Below are 6,402 nucleotides of genomic sequence, written 5' to 3' on the forward strand. Positions count from 1 at the left end.
CCAGAAAACAGGGTAAACCTTGAGTGAATTCACTTCATCCTTTACCACTGCCATTTCTCTACAGTAGGGACCCACATTAGCACCATCAAGACTCCCCACAGTTTTTCCACTTGTGCTTTCCTCTCCAACTGCTTGCTCCTTGCTTCCTATTCTTGAGCTTATTCACCCAGTTGCAAAAGGCTTCTAATGCCCACAAAAACAATAACCCATCTTCAGTGCAGAAGTCTTTGTTTTATTATTTTGAAATTGTGTCTAACAAGACTTCATTTTACTGTTGCCTGCTGATCAGACACCAAGTTATGGGAGAATCACTCGTGTGATGCTACTGTAGTCTATTATTTTAGGAGGAAAGATCCAGGCTGAAAGCTTTCTGGTGGCATTCCAAGTAAGCTGTCATAAGAAGAGAATCCAACATGCAAGACCTCAGTGCTGAGGCAAAATCAGAGGGTTTCATCTACTCAGAGGAAAAGTGTAGAACTATAAATGCTAACTCAGTAACTCCCCAGGAATGAGCATGTGCCATGCTGAGACTGAATGCATCATTAGCAAATCCCCGAGGCCGGATCTCTATTTCAGACGGCGCAGTATAACAGCTCCAGGGAACATGCAAACAGAGGATGCTGATAATTTCACAGTTGCTGCTTCCCTGTGAGGCAGAAAATAGAAGTGCTCTGAAGCTCTTTCCCAGGAACACAGAAGTAATGTTTTTCAGGGCCATCAAAAACAGAGGAAGATAGGTGTGTTCCCTGCAAACTGGGAGAAAGGGAAACAGAATAAACTGCTGCCATGACTGCTAAAGGAGTCTCTTGGCTGATCAGGCAAGCTTTGTGGACTGAAGCTATAGAACTGCTCCCTTGCAGAAGAGACGTTGGGGAGGGATATTAAGTTGACTCAGGTAGACGGAAATCTCAGAAGCACGTACAATCCACAGTGGATTCATGCCATATCAGCGTCTCCCCTAGCAGCACAGATTATTAATGCACCTAGTATGTCTGCCCTTTATCACAAGCAACCCATGGGAAAAACTTCCAAGACAGATGACTCAAGGTAATTTTGTAGTGTGACTGCATCCTAAGAAAGAGTAGACAAAAAGGGAAAGGCAGACAGCCAGGCGGTCTCTAGCACGCTGAGGTCAAATTCCCCTTTCTGTCACTCTCGGGTATGAGAAAGTTGAGGACGACACAGAGAGGAAACAGACATACTCCCTTGTCTGCTGGCAGAGACGGACAAGGCACCAGGCAGACTTAAACATACACTCGTGTGAGCACAACGATATAATCTCTCACTATCAGAAAGAAGATGCCCGGGTTTCACTCCTAAATGTCTCAACTTCTCTGCATAGTTCAGATTGCACAGTAAATGCCTCAGCTGTATGAAATGTGCTGCTGGCTCTGGGGAGGTATTATTTCAGGTTGGCTGCAGCTGGGAGTACGTAGCATGACTTCAGGCCTCATTAGATGCACACTTGACAAGCTTTCTGCACAAACATAAAGGGAAGAAAGGTTTTCTTAAGAAAACAAGGCTTATACAGTTGTCCTATGTGTGTGGGGAAGGGAGTGTCTGTCTGTCTGCCCCAGCTGTCCTTTACCTCCCAGTAACTTTTGAACCTGTTAGCCAATTTTATGCAAATCAGATGGAGGGACAGAGATTCCAGAAATATTCAGTTCCTATGAGTTTTGTGAAAAATTCAGCCTAGTTTGAGGACAGAATCTTAATTAATGCTCTGAATAGAGGAAAACTGCAGATGAACTCAACTTTTATTAGAATAAGAATTTAAATTGGCAGGGGTGACTGGAGCTCATCTAGTCCAGTCTTCTGTTCAAAGCACAGCCAGCTTCAAAGTTAGATGAGGCTGCCCAGGGCCTCATTTTGAAAACCTCTGAGGTGTCAGAGAATCCACTCTGGACCTCACCTTCACAAAACAAGTGTATCGAGTGCAACTCCTTTGGCTCTGCTGAACATGGAATTAATTTGCCCCCCTTTTAGAAGTGGCAGATGATGGGAAAGCCTGCAACAATCCCCACACCAGGCAGTCCATAGGACTCAGCTTATGTTGAATACATTTAACCAGCAGCTAGTTAGTTTATTTTGGCATTCTGTGTTAGTTAATGATTACAAGTACAAAGGTCAGACTCAGAGACACAAGGCTTTGTATATCTCATTGTTTGATTTACCAGAAGCTACAAGGGAAGGAGCACTGCGCTGTGTAAGTGGGAACTACAGGCTACATATCCAGCCTGACAAGCTAATGAGAAGAAGTCATTCATTAACAGAAGACTTGCTGCTAGGCAAACACACACAGCTGGTATGGGAGAAGAATATGGATGTGAAATGAGACAGTGTAGTTGTTTTTTTATAAGACATTTCCTACTTCAGCAAGTTTACAGTCTAAATAAAGACCACACAAAACACATTAAGAGCCTGATCAAAGGAAGATTTGGGCTTATGTCTTTTCCAAAAGGTTTGGTAATGAGCAGAGACGCAGAATTTGCAAAGAGAATGGAAATATTTGCATGTTTAACAGAAGGAACAAGTTTTAAATTTAAGTGAGATCTGATTACAAATGTATATGCTTCTCTCTTGGGTACCAGCCTATTCTGTGCACACACACACACATACACATTCACAGAAACATCTTACAAAACCCTGATGCTTTCTCCTGCTTCAGTTGTACAATTACCTTTTTCTTTAGAGTAGTTTCACGCTACTGAGCATTAAAGCTGGAAGCTGAAAAGCATGGATATTTAATACTATATAACTGTGTGAGGAAGGAACACAATGTCATTTGAAAGATAATCACTTACGATTCTTGCATAATTAAATAAAAAAGCCTGCCAAGGAAGAATCTATCCGGACTTTGTAGAATGAAACAATAACAGTATTTTAGACCAAACTTTGACTTTTAAAAGTGGTTTAATTATTTAGGACCATTGCATAGAGCATGACACCATTCATGGCCAGGGCACGTGGGCATTTACCAAAGCGGTCCAGAGCAAGGCTGGATCCCTGCCATCCTAAATTTGTAACACAGAGCACCAATCCTGCGAGAAGTTGTACCCTCAGGCTTCCTTATAAGATCAAAGACTAAATTCAGAAGTGTGTACAATACAAAACAATACCAGGAGTGCAATCAGAGGGAGATTAATTATTGTAACAAGGGCAACTTTGGAAGACACAGTTTTCCATATGATTTAGAAACGGGAAGTGAAGGTGCCAGGAACTCACTGGCTGGCAAAGTATTCTGAGCATGAGTGACAGTGTGAGGAGGCAAGAAGATAGAGGTGAAGGACTTGTAAGGGGAAACTAGCACATGAAGCAAAGAGCACGGAAAGGAAGCACTGCTAAGGCTGGATTCTTAATGGTCTTTTCCAACATAAATGATTCTGTGATTCTAATTCTGTCTGGTTTTAGCTGCACATCTTAGAAAAACAAGATAAGGATATTTTTTTCTGGCTAATGTAGCCTTTATTTTGTTTTGGACTATCATGGTGGTCATTCTAATTCAAATACAGTACAGTAGTCACCAGAGGAATCTAAGGTGGGATGAGGTCAGTCTCAGAGGCATTGATGGAGGTACCACAGTATAGTATTGTGCTCTGAAGCATTTGCTATCCCTTATCTAAATGTCAGCTCTCTGGCTACAAACCTCTCAGGGAGAGAAAAAAGAAAACACAGGAAGAAAAGCTTCCATCTGCAAACTACAGAACCCCCTCGCTGTCCAATGAGCTAGTAAGGTTTCAAATTAGGAACCACAAAAATTAGGCTCCTAAACATGAATTAAGTCAACCCTGGAACTCTGGTGGCAAAACACTCCTATTGACCCACCTGCAAACGAATGCCTAAAAGCCTGAATCATCACCAGTGTTGTCGAGGGACCTCATAATACCTCAGCAAATGTACTTTATCAGTGACCACACTGTGCAAGCTGAGTACTAATTTGCAATTCCCAGCAGATGCAGAGACTTGTCATCATTTTTGTTTAGTAGAGGCAACATTTTCCATGGAAAAAGGCAAACAACCAACATTCTTAATGTTCTTATTAGCATACCCTTCTGCAACCTTTTGTGCCTTAAACAGATGCTTGGGGAGGGTGGTGCCGCTGTAGTATTTACAGAAACATATCAGACAGGAAAACAATTACTGAAGAAGTCCTATCATCTGCTTATTCCATGTCTCCCCACCTCTGGCTTTACTCTGACGGAGATTGTGAAAAGGTTATGGGCTATACCATGATGGGTATAGTTCTTGCAAAACCTCAGCACAGTTAATGTGTTGCTGTTTACAGTTAATAGACATGTACACAAGGACCAGCCACACAGTTATGATGCATGATGGTGGTTAGTTACATAGTACACCTAACACAAAACCACAGGACCAAATAAAAGAAGAAAAGGGATACCTGAGACACTGTAGCAAGCTGGCTGTCCCTACACACAGATACACTCATCTTTTCCACTACAACACCATACACCCAGGCCCTTTCCTCCCTTGGCACAGAGCCCTTCATTTGCTCGCTCTCCTGGTAGGCGTCTATGTTTAGACTAGTAGCTGGCAGTGTCAGATGAGTGGTTTGAATGAGGATAATGCTGAAGCAGCATCAAAGAGATAACAAAAGGTTGGTAGCACCGAGGAAAGTGCTGAGTTGGGTGGTGGGATGTAGCATTTGGGGGAGGGTGGGTGTGTGGAGTTTTTGTTTCAGCTATGGTGGAAGAAAGAAGAGTTATTAACAGAGGAAAATTCATCTGTCAAGGGCTGCACATGAACCCTTCTGCGCTGTTGGGCAAAGTCTGTTAGAAAACCATACTTCCCCAGAAAGCTTTTATGTTCATAGACTCCCATTGAACAGGCACATGAGTACCACAAGCTATCTTGCATGCACTGTACATAAATCCCAATTTAAATCATAGTAATGATTCAAAATAACTTTTAACACTGAAATACTACCTATTGTGCCATGAAAGATATGTGCAGACAGTACATTTTAAGAGCTGTCAATCAGAGATGAAAGGGTGAGTGCTTGTACGTGCTGCACCAAGAAACGACATTCTCCTTTGAAATGGCTCAGCACTTACAAGCTTTCAGTGTTTACTGCAGAGTAACTAACCTTGTGTCACAAAGCCTTTTTCAGATTTTTAAATCTTTTTGTTGTTGTTGTTAATGCCTTTCCCAAGAACCCCTCCATTAAGGCTAAGAGGTGGCTGCCTGGTTTTCACACAGGTGAAGTCCGGGATGTTAGAGGGACACTGAGCAGCAATGCCACGGGCCATCTAGTGGACATTACACATTGCCTTTGCAGACATCCCAGGGGAGTTATGGCTGTCCTGAGCTCCACAACTTGTTCTGGTATTGCAATAAAAGCATAAAAATCCTGACATGTTATGGACATGTATCCCTTCCTCTTGAGAACTCTCCAAATGCCTCAATCAGGCCTCTGTTGTTCTAGGCACTTAACAAATATCTTAACTAATACCATCCGTGTCCTACACACCAGCCAAATGTTTAACACAAATCTGTTTCTCTGTGTAGCTTTGATATGCAGAAGGTACATAAGCTGGAAGAAGAGCAAAGATTACTCCTAGAATTAATTTTCAAGCCACCAATGGAGTACTGGTAGTTAATTTTTCGTAAGTTACAAACAGAAACTGCCCAGTTGACTCAACACTTTTAGTTAGGCTCAGGAGTCTCCAATTTGTCCACAGGCTTCTTCTGGCACAGAACCCGTACTTCAGGCAGATGACAGCAGCATGCTCGTGACATGTAATGCAGAGCACATAAGACTGCTCAGCCTGCAATTATTTGATTGTGTGATTTTTGGAGCACGTTGTGGACGTGGAGCAATGCATTGTCAGTGCTTAGAAGAAGCTTCAAGAAATGGATATATGGTGAATATTTAAAGTAAGTTCAGAAGCATTTCTAGAAATATCACATTTCTCATCACGCACATTACTGTAACCTCAGTGCTGCCTTTGTTCCTTGGTCCTTTTTATCCCTTACTCAAACAGCTCATGAGACGGCAGATTGACTGGAAGCCTAAAATCACCAGGAGGACAGTCAACTGTTACTGATGCCTCATTAATGCACGGTGCCAGACCTCTTCAAAAGAAATTACCTTCTGAAAAACAACCTATTCCTGATACCACATGAGGCTGATAACATCACAGCTGATAATAATAGGTAGCACTGATAAAGATTTTACCTCTTCAAAGCACTTTGTAATCTTTGCATGGTTAATAACCATGACACTCTGTGAAGTAAATACTTAATTAGCCCCCATTTTAACAATAAGGAACAGTGTGGCTCAGTGTCATCTGTGACTCAGTAGCACAGAGTCATTTTCAGTTTGGGGAGTTTCTTGTTTATATCCCCATTGCTCTTCTAGCAGGCACTCTAGAAAAGCAGTCA

The sequence above is a fragment of the Buteo buteo genome, chromosome 10, assembly GCF_964188355.1.
Source record: "Buteo buteo chromosome 10, bButBut1.hap1.1, whole genome shotgun sequence".
Taxonomy (NCBI): Eukaryota; Metazoa; Chordata; class Aves; order Accipitriformes; family Accipitridae; genus Buteo; species Buteo buteo.